A 23,702-nucleotide genomic window follows, 5' to 3' on the forward strand; every position below is an offset into this window, starting at 1 on the left:
TATTACTGAAATAATACAACACTTTCATGAAAATAGTGAAAGATTTTCCCTAGGAGCAGGTAGGAAGTCTAATTTATGTCAGCCTCATTTCTTATAGATGCTTCCTAAGTGACCTAATTAAATGCTTGGAGAAGGGTGAGCAAGTGGTGGCTACATGCCAACAGGTGGAAGTCAGGGCAATATCTGCTCTATGTCTCAGAAGTCAGAGGCCTGCTCTGTAAGCGAGGACTTCAATTTCTATTCTTTTAGTTTTATTTATTTTGTTTTTAATGATTACACAATACTTGCAGCTATTTATTGGGTGTAATCTGACATTTTGATACACGTATAATTATCAAGGTGGGATATTTAGCAAATGCATCACTTAGTGCCCATATTACTCTTTATGGCAAGAACATCCAAATCTACTCTTTTAGCTTTTTTCAAAATATTTAATACCAGGGAGTGGGGGCTTAAAGCAGTGGTTTTCAACCTTTCTAATGCTGTGACCCTGTGTCCTCATGGCGTGGTGACCACAATCATCAAGTTATTTTCATTGCTACTTCATAACTGTAATTTTGCTACGGTTACAAATCATAATGTAAATCTGTGTTTTCTGATGGTTTCAGGTGACCCCTGTGAAAGGGTCATTTGATCTACCAAATGGGTCATGACCCATAGGTTGAGAACCACTGGCTTAAAGGGAGTGAGGAATAGGACTAGCAAGAGGAGCCAGGGGCATGGGGGATACTGGGAGAGTAAGAATGGACTTGAGAGACTATTAGAGGAAGAAAAATTAGAAACAGGCTTTACACGATGCATGGTGGTGGGTGTACAGCATCATAGACGGGAGAGCTGTGAAGGCTGAGTGCAGAGTGACAACGTGCACACCTATAGGTAAATCCTAGTACTGTCAATCAACATTCCATGTAAGATTAAGCTAAAAGGTACTGAGACAGGTTTCTAGACTGTAGGACTGAGGTTGTATCCTAACATGCTCCTCCAAGGAGGGCACAGGACAGAAGTTTCAACAGCCTCACTGACAGAACAGGTCTAGTATCAGAGTACCTGATGACTCCCAGCTCCTGGACTGACAAGTCAATATCTATGTGATGCTATGAAAATCATATAATTTCTCCAAGACTCAGTTTCCCCAACTGTTTTTTAAAAAGGGTCACATTAATTATTACCTTATTAGGTTGTGAGTATGGTATAGTTAAGTCTGTTAAAGTACCTGTTGAGCACCCTTCATGACACACTAATGTGTTTAATACATTTCAGTTACAGTACATTGAGAAAATGGTGGTAAGATAAAGCAGAGATATGCATCTAGATGGGATGAAGCATTCTTGTCAAAATACATCAGAAGGATGTGATGTTGAGTGTCAAATTTTGTTCTGTAAATCATTTTTTCCTTTGAAGAAAAATAAGAAATACCAGCTACAAATCAGATATGATAGAGCAATTTAAACTTCTGTATATAAAGCATCACTCTCCCACACTTGACCTTTCTTTGTAAAGAAAAAAAAAGCTATAGTAGAAAAATAAAGAACTTGGCTGGCTTCTTCATAACCATAACACAGTGAATAATGAAAGTGGAAAAGAGTTAGGTTCAGCCTTACAAAGAGTTCATCGGTATCACCTCTTCGGAAGAGCAGGGTCCTGCTGCAAGGGTGATGACAATAACTTTCTCTGCACTGATGCCTTTTGCATCTTACTGACGGGCTGTTCTAAAAGTAGTGAATTCTCAAAGTACCTGGAAAATACTCAGCTCTCTGCTTAAAGATCAGAGTGGTAGGTGAGCATGAGAGGTGAAGAGAACCACAAGCCATGCGTGTTATGTCCAGGCCCAAAGCTCAGTTACCCAGTCAAAGCAAAATAATGAGCTAGCTTCTAGCCTTTAGGGACATTCTTAATTTTTTCCCTTTGTGTTTCTTGATGCCATTTCTCCTTTTTCTATAAAACCAATTTATAAAATTCAATCTGCAAACGTCAAGGCTGTTTCTCATTAATAATTGGCAGGAGGTACTCTTGTGAAAATTGTCAATTTAATACAGTGAAATGCAGTGGGCAAGGGAGGACATGCTTCCACTGGGGTTACAGGGCATGAAATGAGGGCCACTGAACAGATTCCTGCTTAGTTAAAAAGCAATCTATTTGAAGACTGAAACTGATCATTAAGAGAGTTTCTGTTTGACAGGACATCAGGGTTTGGACTTATCCCCAATCCTCTGTCTCTATCAATGATTTAAATCACCCTAGATGGTGGTGTGGTGTGCATCTAAGATTACTACCTAGATGTTATAGAAAAGGGGAGAAGGCAATAGTATATGACTTTTTATTTAGCTGGCATACCAAAGTCCAGTTTTGACACTATAACTGACTTTCACACACCTGAAATTTCATAAGGAAGAGAGGTTTATGTGGCTCCCAGTTCTGGGAACTGGTAAGGCCATGTCCAAGAACATGGTACTAGCATCTGCTTGACAGTGGATAATGATCTCATTATTCATGCTATGAATTATAGCATGACCCAGGGTATTACAGGGTGAAACAGAGCCAGCACGACTCTGCTTTCTGGATATAAAGCCACCAATGCCATTATGTGGGTACCACCTTGTGGTCTCCTTTAATCCTAACTATCTCCTGGAGAACCCAGCCCCCCAAATACTGTTAACATATAATAGAGAAGATTGAATTTCCAACATATAATTTATAGTGTTCACACTTAAACCATAGCAACAGCCACACTGCATTTTTATAAGGTGTTGCTGGCATAACCATGATGGGCCTGTGCAGGCAATGCTGTTCTGCTTCTCTCCCACCGTTCAACCTTTGTCCTTTTACTTTAAGGTCTGCTGTGACAGGAAAACTCTTATTAAAATCTACATGATTTAAAGGACTTCTATGGACTTCAACACAGCCCAACAGATGCCCAGCTAGTTTGGGCATATACCGATATCAAAGAACATCATGGGGAATGTCAAAATAATACTGGAGAAACAAAGCTATGGAGAACTCTGAGGGGAAGTTTTACAATCCAGGATGACAGTCTTAATTAACCTGGCACTGCCAGGGCATGGAGAAAAGCTAACCAGATTTGTCAAGGTGAGTACATGAATGTCCACATAAGGGGTCTCTGTGGATGCCACAACCCAACTCCAGAAGGTTGTTACTGTATAGAAGCTTAGGACTTCTTTATTTTAAAAGAATAAAGAAATGCATATTCTCATGTGGGTAAAAAATATCCCTCGAATTTTGGTAGCATTGCTGGGGCTTGAACCCAGGGCCTCCTGGGTGTTAGGTAAGCACTCTGTCACTGTACTAACTCCTGGCCCCCAAATCCCATGCTCTTTATAGCAGAAATCTAACATAAGTATCTTACAGACCAATGACATGGTAGAACACACTGAATACAGGCGACAGGTAGTTGGTGTTGGCAGGGCAACATTCAAATCCAGCCTATGTGTGCATGCTGTAGTTCCAGGGTGGTGGCTAGGATGGAGACATGCATCCAAGACGCATGGGTGAGTCACAGTAATTGACAATCATTGACCCCCATAAGTCTCCTTCTAAGAAAGTAGTCCATTTATTAGGCTGAGTGGTAGATGTAAACGGGGCCTGAGTAGAGCTGTTCATAAAAGCAGCACTTTGAGGGGAGCCTTCCTAGTTTTCCATTCTCTTATGCAGTCTATTGCCCCCCTTTAAATCAAGGCAAGAGTTATTTTCAAGTTATTGATATTTATTAAGGGGAAAACACTGCTCAATTTTATATATTTTGATGATGCCTTTGATTTACATCTGGAAAGAGGGAGGGGCAATGTGAAAAGTGGCAACAGTTTCAGAGAGTTGATTATAAAGGCAGAGGTGGGGTGGGGGGTTCTATGTTTTAGGTGGCAGTTTCCAACGTCTTTCCTCACTCTCCTATATTGTGCTTCTGGCTCACTTTTATATATTATCTCTATCCTTACCAATGAGAAATTAATTTGTGTCAAGAAAGTCCTTGAAAAGGGCCTGTTTCTCAAAATATAGTGTCCTTATCACAATGATATGAATGAAACTAGCCTGATTGACTTATTTTTCTTAACAATTGAGAAACATCAGTTAGAGTGAGAACTTGAAGCACCTGGAGACAGACAGGTTTCATAGATTATGAACAACAAGGTGGTCTGAGAAGACTTTTCAGATGCCCGGGGTATGCTTTGACCTCTGCATATATTCATTCCTAGGACATAAGAGGAACTCATGAAAGTAAAAATTCTACTTCAGAGTGTTAAGCAGGGCAACAGCAAGGACACACGTGGTCTCTTTCATGTTTCTTATAACTTTAGAGTTCCTATCATTCAGTGCTGTGATTAGGAAAATCCCAGAGGTTAAAAGACTCCAAAGTGTTTCCAGAAACAACCATTGTTAAATGGTCACCAGGAAAATTGAGATATTCTCAGGCAAAACAATTTTCAGCATCTTATTTTCCAATGCAGTAGAAAATAAAATTGCAACTAAGACACATTCAAATGTACACATAATCAAATTATGCATATATATGACTGCTTGCATACATTTATATAATTGGAGATACAGACAGAAACAGAGACAGGCAATAGATAAGGGGTACAGAATAGTTCCTTACAGCATTCTTGCAAACTCTTAATAAGTTTGAACTGTTTATGCAGTTAAAACATGGCTGTTGGTGATTGTCTGCAGGTAAGATGCCTGTAGAGGTCTATGCTACAAGAAGTATATAAATATCAAAGTCTCCTTTTGCCAATCCCAGGTTCTAGGACAAGTGTGAGATGCTAGTTTGATTGTCAAATTCTACCCAGGAAAATGAAGGAAGTCACGTGCCAAGGAGACATATATCAGAACATGAGTCCGGCAACTTGTATGCTCCTTGGGATGACACCATCAGAGCTGCAGTAGCAGCTCTTCCTAATGTTCAGACCGACAGAGTGTCTTCTGTCTCCCTTTCCAATGCATATAAAACATATAACATGGAGATTAAGTAAGTAATTTGATTTCTGTATCCACTTCCACAAAACATCAATCCCGCACTTTCCCCCTTTCCTTTGAAAGTGTGTTTTTGTGTCTTATCTTTTTCTATTAATGTTATACTGTTTCAGAAGAATATCCACTTACCCCAACTCTGAATAAATTAGGACAGTAGGAGATAGTGATGGTAGAAGTGATGATGTTAGATTATTAGGATAATAAAATAAAAGTCTAAGCATGTGATCCAACCTCCCTCTCTGCTACTCTTTCAAAGCATGGCTAGTGTGATGTGGTCAGTAGAAATAGGACCACTTAGCTTGGTTACTGTAGTTGTATAAAATACAGAAATTTAGACTTAGTTTTAACAAGTCTGGAGAAATTGGTAATCAGATCTGTGAAATAAAAAAGGTGCTTATGTGTGGATGTCTGTGTGTGCATGTATGTGGAGGTCAGAGATAAACCTCAGGTGACATTCCTTGGGAGTCATTATTGTATTATTTTTTCAACCAGGGTCTCTTAATGGGATTTAGAGCTAGTCAATTAAGCTATAGTGACTGGTCAGTAAGCCGCAGAGATTCTCCTGTTTATTCCTCCTCAGTTCTGGGATTATAAGCATGCACAAGATTGCTTTTATCTTTTGTCCCTGGTGCTGAGAATACAATTTGGGTTCTTGTTTTCACATGGTAAGTACTTTACTGATTTGTCTCCCTAGCCCCAAAGTTTTGACACTTAAAGAAATATTTTATTTTTATTTATGTGTATATCTCTGTGTCTGCGTATATATGGCACACATGTGCAGGTGCCCACGGAGGCCAGAGGGTGGTGTTGTGATAGCCTGGAGCTGGAGATTCATGTGGTTGTGAGCTGCCTGACAAGGATGGTGGGAACTGAACTCAAGATCCCCTGGAAGAGCAGCAAATGCTCTTAACTGCTGAGCTTCCTCTTCTGACCCACTTCTGACACTTTTAAAATTCAAAATTAATTTACAAACTTCAAAATTATGGTGTGAACCAATATTAGAAAGATATGGAAATCTCATCTGGGTGTTGTTTCTAACAGTGAACTGCCTTGTAGGGATCTCTCTCAAGTAGTCTATTTATGGATTGAACCCATAGCCATATATTGAATCCATTACCCTTACTGTGACTGAATTCATACACAAAAAAAAAAACTGTTAAGGGGGCAGTTAACATTAAGAGACATCACAGGTGGGACTATCATGCGACTAATATCTTTATAAGAAATAGAAGATACTAGTAGTGTCTGCGTACATCTGTAATCCAAGTACTTGAGAGGCTGAAGTAGGAGGATGCTGAGTTTGAGGCTAACTTGGGCTGCAAAATGCCATCTAGAAAAGAAAAGGAGGAAGAGAAGGGAAAAAGTGAGAAAGAGGAAGAGAATGAGGGAGAAGAGAGAAAGTAAAAGGGAAAAGAATGAAGCATAGAAGATGAGTATGGATGTGCTATAAAGCACAAATGGTTTGGGAAATTTTAAGTGAGTTTTGGTTTAAATGGCATCTGATTGTAAGGTGAATGGTTTGGATTTTGTCATACAGAAACCTCAACTCTGTCTACTATGTATAAGGTCTTATAATTAATAAAGGGGTAATGCACTCAAGCTGTACGAATTCAGTTATTCGACAATCTCTGATGGAATGGGTAGCACATCAGTTAAGAAGGCCACTGGACAAGAGAACTGTCCACTCAACTGGCCCAACATGCCCATAACCCCGTAAGTCTTCTAGTCTTATACAATTCTCCCTGTCAAACTTTTCTTTATCATTGCTCACTCCTATTTTCCTAGTTAGCTGGATCCTCAGCTCTGAGGATGAAAGCCAAGTTGAGGCTGCTATGATTGCAGCTGAGTTCATGGTGTACAGCAGATGCTTTGGATCTGAGGGGTACTTAGGAGATGTTCTGCACAGAGGCAAGTGCATGAGTACCACCACACCATCACACCATAGGGCAGTCTGAACACCTCAGAGTTGTGTTATCAGAGCCCTAATCATTTACATCCCTACTCCATCATTTGTTGTCATTATTATTTGCATTCTCCTATTGTTCATTCCTGTCTATACTTCATATCTAGTTCTTAACCATATTTTTCTTACGAAAACAATGCTATATTTTCACACACACACACACACACACACACACACACACACACACACACACACACACACACAAAATCACTGCTTTCTGCTTGTTCTAAGGTCATGTCCATGATTCTTCATTGAATTCCCTTAACTCATCTATAGATCTTAACTCATCTATAGATCTTAACTCATCTATATGGTAAGAGTCATAATTGCAAGAATATTCTAGGGGAGAAAAACAAGACCCATGAGAATATATAATTTGGCTCAAAATAATATATGTATCAAAAGGAAAAAAAAACAAAAACAAAAGATTTTAGCTCTCTCCAATCTCAAAGTTGTTGCCTATCACACCCCATTGGAGAAACATCAAATGTCTTTGAATCCTAAACTCACTGCATTTTAACAAATAACAGATGAGTGATTAGATCATGCTCAATATTTCATTGCAGTCTAGTATGGAGAGAGAGAGAGAGAGAGAGAGAGAGAGAGAGAGAGAGAGAGAGAGAGAGAGAGAGAGAGAGAGAGAAGAGAGAACAGGGATCATTTTATAAAAGCTTTGAGATGTACTTTTTTCTGTTACAGCACCTCATGAGCTGGCTATGAGATGGAAGACCTACTTTCAGAAGTACTAAGTGATGTGCTCAAGATTATACAACTGGGAAGCAGAAGAATTTGAATCTTTCCCCAGATCTGACGATAATCTACTACACAGAATTCCTCTGTGATCTGTCTGTCTCCTCAGGCCAAAACAGGAAGACAGAAATGAACTGGGAGAGATTTTTCATTTTTCTCCGTAATTATCTACTTTATCTTAGCAATGGGAGGCTAGCTTCATTTTGCTTCTAATTTTATGATAAAACATAACTGTAGGTAACACTGGCCATTCATCACCTGTGTTGGAATGCTGTTAATGTCAGGTTTCTCTTGGTACTATAATTCCAGAAAAAGGTATATGTTTATAATCAAGATATGACACAGTTGATCATCTCATACTTCACCTGGTTGGTTATCCAAAGTAAAGTCTGACTAAGCCTCTCTGTCATGAACAGGTATCTATGTATACCCAGGACTTGGTCCTTTAGGTTTAATCTGGTCAATCCTAACCCACAAAAACTGAGAACCAGTCTTAGAGCTTCTACTGATTTGATAAAGACCATGATCAAGAGCAACTTGATGAGGCAAGAGTTAGTTAGTTAGTTAGTTTATTTATTTATTTATTTATAAGTCTCAAGCTATACTTCATCACTGAGGGAATTCAGTGCAGATTCTCAAGGCAGAAACCTGGAGGAAGGAGGTGGAACAGAAGCCACAGAAGACCCCTGTTGACTGGTTTGTTTCTTGTGGCTTGCTCAGGCTACTTTCTTACATAATCCAGGACAACCTGCCTAGGGGTAGCATTACCCCAATGTGATGGGCCCTCCCACATCAATCATTAATCAAGAAAATGTCCTCCTGATTTATCTATAGGCAAATTTATGGAGACATGTTCTGAATTAAGGTTTCTTTTCCCAAATAACTATAGCTTGTATTAAGTTGATAAAAACTCAGCCATAATAGTACCCCATGGTAGAGTTGGGTACATCTGCTATGAAGCATCAGTGGGGTTATTGTAAAGAGGCCTTCAGTTTGTTAATAATGACTACCCAGCAAAACAGAGAAGAGGTAAACAATCTGAATGTGGTTCTCCATCATGGATCTTCAAAAATTAGAAATTACTTATTTGTGTTATCTAATTCTGATAGAATTTTATCCATCAAATTAGAAATCAAATAATCATATCCATTGCTTTTAGAAAAAGAAGCACATAGGAGGAAATGCTTTCTTTCTTTGGCCTAGGCAAACTTTTGAGAAATCATTTCTCTTTTTATTGTCACTCCTCAAAAAAAAAAGAAAATCTATACAAATCTTATAAGAGACAGCATTTCATATCCTGTTGGACAGCACTGATAGTTTGAGGTAGAGGGTCAGGATTTAGATACAAAATGTGCCCAGATTTTAAGACAAGATGATTCAGTTACACTTTGAAACTGTTTACAAAATTTGCTGTTAGACAACTTTAAAATAAATAGCATTCCTTTTTCTATGCTATTCCTACTGCAACTTTAGTTTGAATAAGTAACAGACATGTTCAAAAGGTAATATGATTGGCAGCTTCCACACATTTTCATTCACTTACTTCTTTCTCAAGATTTTCCTCTGCTCTTTGTGGGGTTCTCCTCCATGCTCATGAGATCTTTGAGTTAATATAAAGACAACTCCCTCATTCTTTATGCCCTGCTTTCTCACACAATAATCTAGAATGTTGTGAAAACAAGTGAGCAGAACATGACCTTCCTTCTCATGTAGATACTAGTTTTGGTTTTGAGGATCCTGTTTTGGACTCACATAATGGGGTTGAGACAGGAGCTCTTGGAATAGAATTGGGTGTTGTGTGCAGTTGACAGCCTTACTCGAATTCCCCAAACCCGGGTGGGTAAACACCAACCACACATGAAATATAGCTGGGTAGACTTGTGATTAAACCAGGCTGGCTTACTTCTAACCTCTGCTCCATCATTAATAAACTATATGACCTAGGAAAATCCTTGATAATTGTAAGATTCAGTATCTTCATCTCTTCCTCCCAGATAACAGCTCCTCCCCCACCTTGGTTTTGAACCAACTCTAAACTCCACAAAGTCAGGAAACGTCAGTTTTTTCCACCTGATGTGTCTCAATGCCTCTCATATGGAGTAGTGCTCAATAAATGCTTTCAAATGAGGGAGGATGGGATTCTTGGTATAGTTGCCAGTCTAGCAAGGTCCAATAAATTACAGTTACTTCATTATTATCATCATTATTATTATTTTCTCTGTTATTTCTCTATTATTTTCAAATTGGCCTCCTAGGGACTAAAAGGCCCACATAACTGACAGCCCATTTTTTTTCTATTCCCTGCAGCTTTATTCTCTTAAATATTTCCAAGCCTTTGTTAGTGAAATTTCAATGACAAATTTTAAATACGTGTTGAGTGCAATCATTATGTTCAATGTCAGCAGCTATGTTAAAAAAAATCATGAAAAGAATATATTTGTATTTTCAAAAGGAAAAATGGAGGCTGAAATTTCCACTGTGTAAATCTTAATGACCCGAATCATTTTTTGGGTCAGACTTCAACAGCACCAGTGATGGGAAACTTAAAAAAAAAAAATCCTTTCCATAAGCTCTGTAGTCCACGTTTGGCACACCTTTGCAATACTGGTTCAGTCAGCTTCTATTTTAATCGGAGAAGGCAAAACTGCATTAAAATTTAAAGGCAGTCCCTCCTCCGCCTTTTTTTTTTTTTTTGCTTCCCTCATAGAATATATCCTGACCAAAGCCCGTACCCTCTCCACGCCTTCCAGTCCCCCTCTCCACATCACTTCTCCCCAAGATCTACTGCTCCGGTTTCTCTTCAGTAAAGAGCAGACTTCCTAGGGATACCAAGCGAGTTTCCCCCTTCTTTAATTAGAAATCTCGAGTCCTTTCTGATGCCTTGTGAAACTGCTGCTTTCAGCCCACTAAGGGGACATTTCTACTCTTGAGAAGGCTCCTTTGGTTAAGTGTTCTTGGCCAGAAAGGATCCAAGGTCAAGGTAAATGTTAGGCACAGCACAAAGGGGTAGGTCTAGAAACTGTAGATAGTCTCATTACATGAAGACTGTGGGTTTCGGGCCAGATAAAATCTGAGATGCCAAGGCACTGTGAAAAAACAGGACAGAGATTAGAAAAAGGCTTCATCTGAAATATTAATCTACACTGAAGATTGCTGGGGAGGAGCACAAAATAGAGATTTGGGCTGTGTTAATTCCTTTCTCTAGTGCTGTGATGAAATACCTGACCCAAAGCATCTTAAAGAAGAAAGGATTTGCTTTTCGATCACAGTTTGAGGGGATAACGTTCTTCATGACAGGAAAGGCATAGCATCAGAAAGATGAGGATACTGTTCACATTGTGTTCAAAATCAGGGAGCAGAGAATGCTGAATGATTATACTTAGCTTATTTTCTGCTTCTCATGCATACCAGGACTCTAACCATGGAAAGAGGCTGCCCACTCATAGTTTGGGTTTCCTATCTCAATATAATCTAGAAAAATCTCTCATTGACATGCCCTAATATTTGTGCTCAAGGTAAGTCTAGATTCTGTCAACTTGGTAATAATATAAACCATCACAGGTGGAAGGTGAAAAGAAATATGTCTTAAAATAAGCCTCCTTGTCTAAACCCTCAGTGCCAAAGCACAGAAAGCTAGGCCCGAACTCAATGAGCAATCAGAGCTGTAGCTTGTAGTCATCAGAACCAAGCACTCCTTTGACCTTTTATAAAAGTGACAAGATATCTAATGTTCACACCACATTAAGGTGACTTAACAATGGCATTTAAACTGCACCCCAAACTCTACCTAGGACTGTGATTGCTTGCTGGGATTTAGTGATGAGTTTAGTTCTTACTTATTACTGTTTAAATTCTTTGCCAAATAAGTATAGTAATAAGCAAAATGCAGTCAAATGAAATCAGTTTTAAAAGTCTTCTTATACACCTGAAAGGTATGGTGATTTAAATAAGAATGGACCCTACAGGTTCATTTAGTTGAATGCCTTCACCAGGGAGTGGAACTGTTTAATAGGACTAGAAGGATTAGGAGGCGTGGCCTTGTTGGAGGAAGTGTGTTACTGGGAATGGGCTTTGAGGTTTCAAAAGCCCAAGCCAGGTTCAGTGTTGCTTCCCCTTCTCTCTCAACCTATGGATCAGGATGTAGTTCTCAGCTATTGTTCCATCACCTGCCTGCTGCCATGCTCCCTACCATAAGGATAGTGGACTAAACCTCTGAAACTGCATGCAAATTAAGTGCTTTTATTTATTGGTCATGGTGTTGCTTCATAGCAACAGAACAGTCACTAAGACAAAAGGTAAATATGCTACTTTAATATAATTAGGGGATTTTATGTAATACTTATGTATTTTAGTTTAAAGGTATATTGTCAAGAATAATTCAGAAACTATTTTGTAGTTTGTGGTGTGTGTGTGTGTGTGTGTGTGTGTGTGTGTGTGTGTGAGAGAGAGAGAGAGAGAGAGAGAGAGAGAGAGAGAGAGAGAGAGAGAGAGAAAGAGGGAGAGAGAGAAGTGAAGAGACAGAGAGACAGAGACATAGAGAGACAGAGACAGAGAGACAGAGACAAAGATACAGAGAGAAAACATAAGTATGTGTGGTTGTGTATGCAACAGAGGTATCTAGGTTTCCGGATCGAACTCAGGTTATCAGCCTTCTACTTTCTGAACCATCTCATTGGCCCTAATGCTATATACTTTCTTTTAAAACCAAATCCTAAGATTCTAACAGAACTTCTTTTTAAACAAACACTAACACAAAACAGAAAATGTACATATTTATGAGGTACCACTCTTAAAAACATATGTATATTATAATGTTTAAATCATGTGAAAAATAGTATCTCCGCAAAAACACTTACCATTTCTATACTGTAAAAGCATTCCAAGTGCTTTGTTCTTTTGAAAATATAGAATATAGTCATCTATAGTCATGCTATTATACTATGGTGCACCAACACGTCTTGCCCTTATCAAATCATAACTTAGTGACCACTGATTGGCCCTGCCCATCCCCTCTCCCTCCAGTTTATGGTAATCACTATTCTTTTCTGAATTTCTATGAAGTCAGTATTGTAGAATCTACATCTGACTGAGATTATATGGTACTTATCTGGTGTTAACATGCCTGGATTATTTCACTAACATCCATCCATCCATCCATCCATTCATTCATCCACCTATCCATCCATTTGTCCATCCATCAACACTGAGGGCATTTCCATTGGTTGGCAGTTGTGAAGAGGGTTTCAATAACTACTGAACTGAAGTTGCCTTTTTTACATACTGATTTCATTTCCTTTTGATATATGTCCAGTAGTATATATCTGGATCATAGGATAGTTATATATTTTTTTTCATTTTTGGAGGTATTTCATTCTGCTTTAACCATGATATTAATTTACATTCCTCAGTTGGTATTTTCAAAAAGACAAGTGATAAATACTCACAGGCATGTGAGCAGGATTTCATCTTGCAGGTAGAATTAAGCTTTACTCCCTCAGATATCTTAATTTATACATGCTATAACCTACTTATGCACAGAGGGCTAAAAATTCAATGTCTATTCCTAAATATAAGAAAAAAGTACAAACAAAAGTATTTTATGGTAAATATGTATTTTGAATTATAAATATAGAAGCAAGTAAATTGGAATACAGTGAGACTACTTATATGGGAACAGACAACACTGCAAAGAGCTACTAAAAAGATTTGTCCACAGGTTCTGTGTTAGTCAAAAGGCAAGGGACCCATGCCATGAGCAATATGACTTTCAAAAATAATGAACAACTGTTAGTGAGATTTGGACAAGCCAAACATCCCTTCAATTCTACTATGGTTGCATTCCTGGCAAATTCAATTACATAGAGAAAGAATGCCAAAAGATATACTATCTTTACAGTAAACACAGAGTTAGTTCTTAACTAAAACAATTTCAAGTGACTACAGGAAAATTCAGCAAGACATGTGAATACAATGCAGAATGCAGAGCAGGTGGGATACTCGGTCTCACCACTGAGGAAATTCACCATCCCAAATGCTATATACTAGACATAGATTCATCTTCTTCCCATGCCAATTGCCTTAACCAGTCAAACCATCTCCTTCCCTGCTATTTCTACTATGCCACTACTTAGAACTAGGAAGTTTGGGAGTAGTGACAGGCATATGAGAGCAGATCTAACAAAACTCTGCTTTCAGATTTTCCAGATACCAGTTACTAATGACAGCTGCTAGGCTATTGGTGAGCCTTGTGTTCAGGGCAGTGTTAACATTAAGGTTTTCTCAGTGTCTGCTCTGTGAGATGTCCCCAGTATACATATTTTTAGAGAAGGCTTCCTTCTCCCATGCTCTTGATCTTGCTGCAACCATGGATGATCATGGTCACTTCCAGGTCAGATGGTGAAAGAAGGTGGAAAGAAGGTGTCTACATGTTCTTCCTTCTCAGCCAAAGACATAACAGACATTATCACTGGGCCATAAACACAGGGGATTCTTATTGACATCATGTTTTTCCCTTGTTCAGGGCCTCTAATGATCTCAGCTTAGATTAATATGAATCACCGGGCCTTCACATATGTGTTAAGGGAGTCAAGGTTTGTGACTTTCCTCCCATTGACTTCAGAGTTTTATTTCACAGGCTGACAGGGGTGAAGGAGCTAAGTGAGCCCCGTGTTTCCCATGCAACCCTTCCTCAGGCTTGCAGCAAGGAGACAATATACTCTGGGTTGGCTGTGATTTCACATCTCCTATGAGCACTTTGAGACGTCTATGCAAGCACTATCTGAATTCTCTGGTGAATCCTGGGCCAATGGCCAGACTTTACTGACTTCTTGATATCTGATTTGGCTTCCCACTCTACTGCAACTGAGTAGGGGCTCAGATTCCATCTCCTCTTGAATATACCAGTGTATCTTTAAATTTTATATCTGTTATAGCTGTCTGTGGGTTCATAGAAGTTGTGAAGGGAGATATTATCTGGTGTTTTGCTTTTTCTAAATGTGGAAAGACTTTCTTCTCTACTTTCCACATCCTAAGTAGGATCTCAAAATTGCTTTATTAAATCAGTAAACACGTGAAAAACTGTCAAAGAATTAGAATGAAAAATAGTCTTTTAGGCTATTCTTGCCATGCTCTATAACTGCAATTATATTTTCTATCTTGGTATTTCACGTTTTTTCATTATTGGTTAATTGGTTGTAATGCCAAATATGTCTATGGACTATTGCTTGGTTAACCAGCCTTAAACATTACCTACTGTTTCCCTAACATGACAGATAAGAGCTTAATAATACAGCGTTCTATCTTTTCTATGGTAGAATTATGTTGCTAGTGTTATTCTGCTATGGTGTTTATAACTTTAAGCCCTGTATTCTTACCTTGGTTTAGCTACAAATTTTATTCATTACAAATTACTTTTGATTTTCTGTTTTCCACAAGGTTATGATATCTGTTATTTCTTTTCACCTTCCTGCACTCCTTCTCTTCTCTTAATTACTATCTGTACCCACCCTAATTCCTTGCAGTTTGTGATTTGTAAAGTCTAATCAAGATTTTCTTGCATTGCAGACACCATGGACCTAATAATTATAAGTCAATAAACAGCTATTACATTGTTAAGATAGTATAAATATTTGCTGAATGGCCAAGCAGTGTACTATGTCTATATTTCATCTCTTTTACATTTCTATTACATTTTTTTTTGTCGCTGTTTGTAGCTGTAGTTTTCTCCAGTCCTGCTCAGGCCTACAGCCGCTCAGACCCAAGTAAATGTACAGAGGCTTATATTAATTAAAACTGTTTGGCTTAATGGCTCAGGTGTCTTTCTAGCTAGCTCTTACATCTTAAATTAACCCATCTCTATAAATCTATACCTTGCCACGTGTCTCGTGGCTTACTGGTATCTTACATCTTGTTTCTCATGGTGGCAGCTAGCAGTGTCTACTGACTCAGCCTTCCTGTTCCCAGAAATCTCTTCTCTGCTTATCCCATCTATACTATATTTCCTGCCTGGCTACTGACCAATCAGCATTTTATTTATCAATCAATCAGAGCAACACATTCACTTGGAAATGCTGGGGATGCTGTGAATGTGTTGCTCTGATTGATTGATAAATAAAATACTGATTGACCAGTAGCCAGGCAGGAAGTATAGTATAGGTGGGATAAGCAGAGAAGAGAATGCTGGGAACAAGAAGGCTGAGTGAAGAGTTGCCAGGTAGGGACAGAGGAAGCATGGTGTGAAAGTGCTGGTAGCTACAAGCCACATGGCAACTTATAGATTGATAGAAATGGGTTAATTTAAGATATAAGAACTGGATAGCAAGAAGCCTGAGCCATTAGGCCAAACAGTTTAAATAATATAAGCATCTGTGTGTTTATTTGGGTCTGAGTGGCTGCAGGCTTGGGCGGGACTGGAGATAACTCCAGCAACATTTGTTTTATGCTTATTTTCCTTTATAAAATTTTACTGCATCACCTCTCTCTACAACATTCTAATGTTTTTCCATCATTTCTTGGGTGAGGTCAAGTTCATGGACACCTTTCTCTTAAAGTTTTTCATCTCTTGCTTTACTGCTTTGTTTCTCATCATGTTTTTAACTTCATCCCGAGTTTCCATGAAATGACTTTAAGTAGGATGATGATGATGATGATGATGATGATGATGTTGATGATGATGATGATGATAACATTTCTGCTTATGCTTCAGTGATTTTTTTTCTCCCATGTTGAAGGTGTCAAGTGCTGAGCACATCCTGTGCTCAGGTTCACCATGAACTCATGAGTTAAAACATTGACTGTCTCCCAGGTTTTTAGGCCAGAAGTTCTGTAGTCAAAGGGTAAAAGGCCTGAACTCCCTTCAGGGTGATGCTAGAGAATCCTGCCTTTCCATTTTCAGCTTCTGGTGACTTCAGGGAATCTTAGACTTCTTAGTCTAGATCATTCCAATTTAACTCTACCATGGGTCTATTTTTATATATCCAGTGTTTTCTAGGGATACTTGTCATTTGATCACTCAGATAACTGATGATAATTTCATCTTAAGATCCTTGTCTTGATTATAACCCTAGAGCTCTGTATTTAAACAAGATCTCACGTACAGCGTTGGGGGATTAAGACATGGGTATATCCTTCTAGAAACTACCTTTCAACCCACTGTATTAATGAAACTGAATTTCATATATCTAAAAATATACTCTCTCTCCAGCTCTAGCTCTCCATTTCTCTGTTTCCCTGTACAGTTCTTTAGGGTACCAAATTGCATGTTTAAAATGAGTATCTATTTGAATATTGACTGCAGTGTGTATATCTTTCAGCAATATTAGTAGGGTCTGGGGACATCATAAAAATGTTTCTTTTTAAAAGTATTTTTAGATGGGCATGGTGGCATATGGCTATAATGCCAGGGTTTGGGAAGCAGAGGAAGAATGATCTGAATGTCGAGATTATTCTTGGAAAAAAAGTGAGTTTGAGGGCAGCCTGAGAAACATATAACTGTCTTGAAAAAGAGATATGTTCTAATTATTGAAGCTGTTGTGTGTTTTGTATATTGTGATATTCTCATATTTCACAGTAGCCTACCACATTAGGCTCTTTTTCATTTATAACATTGAGTATTTGTTAACTTTTAATTTTTTTCTGTAAAATTTCAAGATGATTTATAAAGCATTTTAAATTTTGTAGGGTTTTTGAGGTTTTGTTTATTTGTTTTGAGACAAAGTCTGACTGTGTATCCCAGGCTGACCTTGAGCTCAGGATCTCCTGCAATAGCCTCACAAGTCATTGAGATTGCAGGTGTTTATTTTTAACTTGTAAGAAGTCATTCTTATTCACTGACCCTTTCTTGTCAGTCACATACTATTGTGGTTTTGTGTTTATAATAGGCTCATGGTTTTCCTTATAAGCAATAATGAAGATAACTCTCTCTCCTTTCTCTTCTCTCTCTCTCTCTCTCTCTCTCTCTCTCTCTCTCTCTCTCTTTCTCCCTCTCTGTTTCTCCGTGTGTGTGTGTGTGTGTGTGTGTGTGTGTGTGCTCATTTCTCATTTCATTTTGTTTTCTTTTCAGGTAATATGCAAAACTTGTTGATTATCTATTGCTACTTAAGGTTGATCCACAAAACCCCCACTGGGAAGCTTTATACTCATGAGCAGGTAACTGGCTGGCAGACTTCCATACAAGCTGATGGATATGAATGTTCTTTATCTACTGCAGGATTTTTAAATATCAGATGTCCAGGTATTTATTATAGGGCATCAACAAACTTACAGACTTACTCCTCATACTTTCTAGAGTGATCTTCTGTCTTCCTTCAGGGCAATAGATCCTAAATGATTTTTTCCCCACACAGAGCTAGAGCTGGAGATTGTTTAATTTAGTCTATTTGTTCTCATCTCTTCTGGAGTCTAATAACTACCATTTCTTAATTTCCACACTTTCTAATATTTGCAAGGTCAACTCACTCACCCCCTACCTGTATCCACTATACCTTTACAGGTTTCTCTATTTCTTTCAACTGCATCTCTCATTATTGTTTCCCAACCTTTTATTTAGATTTTCTTGAAATACACCCAAAGCATTTTGTCTATTCCTAATCCTTTTTTTATGATTTCACCCATTTAATGAATTTGGTCACTTTCATCATCTTCACCATGATTTTTAACAATGTCTTTCCAAGAAGTGCAGTGGTCCGAATGAAGTCAGTTTGTCATCCCGAATCAAATGATGCGCATGCTTCATACATTTGTCTGGCTCACTGTGTGAAATGGAGCCAAGCTGACACTTGTGTGCTATAAACTAGATGAGGATGCAAGTGCCAAGCCCGGAAGGAACAAGAGAAATGATAACTCCTAAACTTACTTGCAGAGTTTCTCCAAAGTCACACAAGAAAGATGCCATCAAATTGACTGCTGGGGGTCTCCAAGGAAACACAGAGAAGTAACAAGAAGTATACATATGGCAGCTATAATGGGAGCAGGAATAGTCCTGTGTAAAAGGGACCAAGTAGCTCACAACTAGGTCTGAACATTCCATCAGAACTGATAAGTCCTGGTAGCAGAGGTACTAACTTGCACACATTTTATGTGTTGGATTGAATGACAACTTTAGAAGCTCTTCTTACCTCAATGAACTCCTTAGCTCACCCATTGCTATTAATAGTCCCTATAGCCTTCTAAATGAACACAAATTAAACCCCAGGAAAATAAGGTGAATAGAAATGTTATCTGTGCAAGGGCTGTAGAAGGTTCCCCTGTATGTGTACCATTCTTCTGTTATTAAGAAAACAATCATTAATGAACTACTTTGTACTATGCCATATTTCACTGGGGTGACCTTGAGAAGGTGACCTTGCACCCAGTGAATCATTGCTTTTTTGTGAAAATGAATGGAACAGCACTAATTTCATTCAACTGACAAGTGAGTTACAGAAATTAATGAATCTGAAAGGTTTAACAAAATGTCTGAAATAAATTATCACTCAACTTATTTTCTTATGAAGATTAGTCAAAACTCTTCACTTTAGGATATCAAGGAGATAGTCATGAAGACAAATAATATTGGCATGGAAATATAGTAAGCATTAGGATCCAGAATACACTGAGTTAAGTAGATATAAGATGGTAGATCTATGCCAAAAATGCTAAATGTAAACAGACTAACTATTATAGTTAAAAGGCAAAGACTGCCGAAATGAATTAAACAGAAACTCAAATATTTAACTCATATAAGAGAAAACATTAATAATAAGTATAGGGAAAAGTGGAAATAAGAGAATACAAAAAAATCATGTACTAGGCTAGCAATAAAAAGACTTCCACAAATCTTAAGACTTTATTTAAAATGCACTAATGGTTTCGTTGGCTCATCCTTAAGCAGCAATAGACAGTCAGGAAACTTTACATATGTCTTGACATCTCATCTTAAATATGAGTTTCTGTTTCTCATAGAATGGTAAAAAGAAGATTAAGAGCAGGTATAAAGTTTCTAGCATCATAGAAACCTTTTCCAATTGACTTCTCCACTGTCACTGCTGCAAAAGAGAAGGAAGGGTGGGGTATATACACATGCGTACATTCAGGAGTGATAAATGTATCTATTACTTCTGTTCTAATTCTGTGAGTCATAAGTACATTTTATATCCTTAGCTAATTCTTAAGAAGGGTATAAAACACCAATACCACAGTTAATCAGTGGGCATGAGAAATGCCAAAATTTGGGTTTGGCATTATTCTTTAGAGAAAATAAACCAGTCCTTCACCTTTATTTCAAATAGGAGGGAGAATGGCACATTTTATAGAAGAAACTGTATTGAAGAGAAATAAATTACACATAACCATCATAGCATAGCTAATATCTGGGGGCCTTCCACTGATTAGTTGCTAGACTTGAGAGTGCCTATTACTCAGAAATTTGCTTTCCACCCTATCTGTCTACTATCAGATGCACAGAAGCCTTGGATATATTCATTTGCCACTAGCTTTGGTAACTTACTTGGAAGACCAATGGAAAATGGGGCATCAGTATAGCCCACCAGGCTCAGATCCATGCTAGTGTACTGGCTATTGAGAATGATGCAGGGAATTAAGTCCTGCAGGCCATTGACCTCCTTTGGAATTTCAGCTTGAGCAACAAATCTGGTGGGTGAAAATCCAGTGTGGAAAGGGAGCAAAGTATGGATCAGGTTTCCAGTTTGGAAACGAAATACAAGCAAGATTCAGCTATGAAGTTTGATGTCCTCTTTCACTAATAAATGTAATTCTGCTAACTTTTCCATTGTGATTGTTCAGTATCATTGTCAAAGGATAAGAAAAAAGAATTTAAGATGCAGTGGCCCATATCTGTAATCCCAGCACTTGAGAAGCTGAAGTATCAGGATTGCTACATGTTTGAGGCCAGCCTGGGCTACACAATGAGTTTCAGGTTACCTTGACCTATAGTATAGTATAGTATAGTATAGTATAGAATAGTATAGTATAGTATAGTATAGTATAGTATAGTATAGTATAGGAGAGAGAGAGAGACAGAGAGAGAGAGAGAGACAGAGAGAGAGAGAGAGACAGACAGAGAGAGAGAGAGACAGAGAGAGAGAGACAGAGAGAGAGAGACAGAGAGACACACAGAGAGACACACAGAGAGACACAGAGAGAGAGAAACATGAATTGTTAGAAGGTCTTATTAATAAAGACAAACCCAGAGCCAGGTATTGGGGGTGAATGCTGGAAGATCAGAGAGACAGAACCAGCCACAGCTTCCTCACCTCGCCAGTTCCGAAGCTGATCCTGTTTCCTCAGACTGGAAGCCTCTGAATTCTCATCCAAATGGGTCTCAGCTGAACTGCTGCTCAAAAGCCTAAAAGCTTAACCAGGCTCTAGTTCCTGGTCCTCATGCCTTATATACCTTTCTGCTTCCTGCCATCACTTCCTGGAATTAAATGTGTGTGTCACAATGCCTGGCTGTTTCCAGTGTGGCTTTGAACTCAGAGATCCATATGGATCTCTGCCTTCAGAATGCTAGGATTAAAGGTGTGTGTGCCACCATTTTCTGGCCTCTATATCTAGTGGCTCTTCTGTTCTCTGACTCCAGATAAGTTTATTAGGGTGCACAATATATTGGGGGGCACAATATCACCAGAGAGAAAGAGAGAGGAAAGAGAGAGAGAGATAATTTTCTTCAACCAAACAGAACATGTTGAGTGTGTACAGACAGTCCTCTAATGTTGGAATACAGTAGTTAGCAAAAGAGAAGGAAAGAGCTGAAGGGATCATAAAAAGTGACAAGACAAAAAGTGAGACAGAGTGACCCAGGGAGGCTGTCTTAGGGTTTCTAAAACAACTTAGGGAGGAAAAGGGCTTATTTCATCTTATACTTCCAGTTAATAGTGCATCGCGGAGGAAAGTCAGGGAAGGAACCCAAGGCAAAAACCTGGAAGCAGGAACTGAAGCTGAAGCCATGAGGAGTGTTGCTTACTGACTTGTACCTCAGGGCTTGATCAGACTGCTTTCTTTTAGTGACCAGAACCACCAGTCCAGGGGTGGTACCATCATCTACAAGGGGCTGGGCCTTCCTACATCAATCATTAATCAAGAAAATATCCCCCACGTTTGCCCATGGGCCAATCTGGTGGTTTTATTTTCTCAGTTGAAGTTCTCTCTTCCCACAGGATTCTAGCTCATGTCAAGCTGACATGAACCAGCACAGGAGAGATTCTTTTTTTTTTTTTTTTTTTTAATTTATTTTAATTTATTTTGCAATACAATTCAGTTCTACATATCGGTCACGGATTCCCTTGTTCTCCCCCCTCCCGTCCCCCTCATCTTCCCCCCAACGCCCCCCCCCCATTCCCATCTCCTCCAGGGCAAAGCCTTCCCCACAGACTGAGGTCAACCTGGTAGACTCAGTCCAGGTAGGTCTAGTCCCCTCCTCCCAGGCCAAGCCAAACAATCCTGCATAGGCCCCAGGTTTCAAACAGCCAACTCATGCAATGAGCACAAGATCTGGTCCCACTGCCTGGATGCCTCCCAAACAGATCAAGCCAATCAACTGTCTCACCCATTCGGAGGGCCTGATCCAGTGTGGACCCCTCAGCCATTGGTTCATAGTTCATGTGTTTCCATTCATTTGGCTATTTGTCCCTGTGCTTTATCCAACCTTGGTCTCAACAATTCTCGATTCTAAACTATTTTGACTAGGAGCACCTTGTTAGTTTTTCTCTGGAGCTCTGCCTTAATCACGCCTTTATTTCAGTTCTCCAAAAAAATGTCCCAAAGTCTTGAAAGACCCCCACAGGTTAACTCTGGTTGCCCAGGAAACTGCCTGGATTTGCAATAACTTTCACTGATTCCTGAGGGCAATCCCTGCCAGATGCAAAGGCCCACAGGGGTGCTGGCCTCAGAATTGCTGCTGACAGCATTAACCCTCATTCCATCTCCTGATCTGGTCTGCTTGCCTCTCAGCCACTCTAAATCCTGAACTCTTCTAGGGGCCAAGACTCTGGTTGTGCTTTAGGGCACACTAATTTTAGTAATACAAGGGTCTTACTTGTGCAGAGGAATCGTGTGCCAACTCTTTCCTTTTTGAATTGGATTTAGTTTGTACTTTTCTTCTTCTTAGTGAAATCAAGTTGTTTTTAATTCATGCAGCATTAGTTGAAGACAGATGCCTGGAAGCTGTAAGATCCATTTTTCCCCATGCATCATGTGCTTTTTGCATACTGTTACAGTTGTATCCAGAGTGAACCTCTCAAAACATATAGCTTTTTTTTTTAAAAAAATAACCTATCATCAAAAACGTATTTCCATAGTAATTCTTTATATTTTTACAGGAAAATTAATCAGAGGGGTCTGTTCAAGTTCAAAGGAAGAACTATAGTCTCACCATGATTTGATGATACAGCAGTTCTGAAATACCATGTGATTCAAGTGATATTGTGATTATCTGTGAAAAGTACAATATGCTAATAATCCTCTGTTTTCCACAACTGACAGCTCCCCACACTCATCTCTTCTCCAAAGAATTCTCCCAAAGTTTCATCTTATTTATACATTAGCTCAGGCCAGAGTTTCAGTGTCTTGCCAACTAAATCAGATACATGTATAAGTGCAACTGCATGGGCATAGCCTCAAGTCCCTTCTTGAGTATTCTAAAAATTCTTTAGTATTATTACCCTCAGTCCAATGACTTGTTAACTGAAGAGAGTTTCTTCCATCTCTGTACCCAACATATCTTGGTAGGGCAGCCTTATGTTGGCTAAAATTTCTAGATAAACTCATCTAATCTCTCAAGATAACAGGTAGACTGCAGATATGGGTCCCCTATAATGCGAAGAGCCAGTCAATCACATGTTGTTTATTCCTTATTTAAGAGTTCAGCCTTATTCGTAGAGTGGGTTGTCATACTCCTGTTTATGCACTCTAGAATCTCAGTTCTTTTCTTTGAGTATTATTTTATTTTCTGCAAAAAGTAGCCTGATGTCTGGAGAGAAAACACAGCAATTAAGAACATTGGTTGCTT

Source organism: Peromyscus californicus, unplaced genomic scaffold, assembly GCF_007827085.1.
Source record: "Peromyscus californicus insignis strain IS unplaced genomic scaffold, ASM782708v3 Scaffold_6__1_contigs__length_162567912, whole genome shotgun sequence".
In the NCBI taxonomy this organism is placed as follows: Eukaryota; Metazoa; Chordata; class Mammalia; order Rodentia; family Cricetidae; genus Peromyscus; species Peromyscus californicus.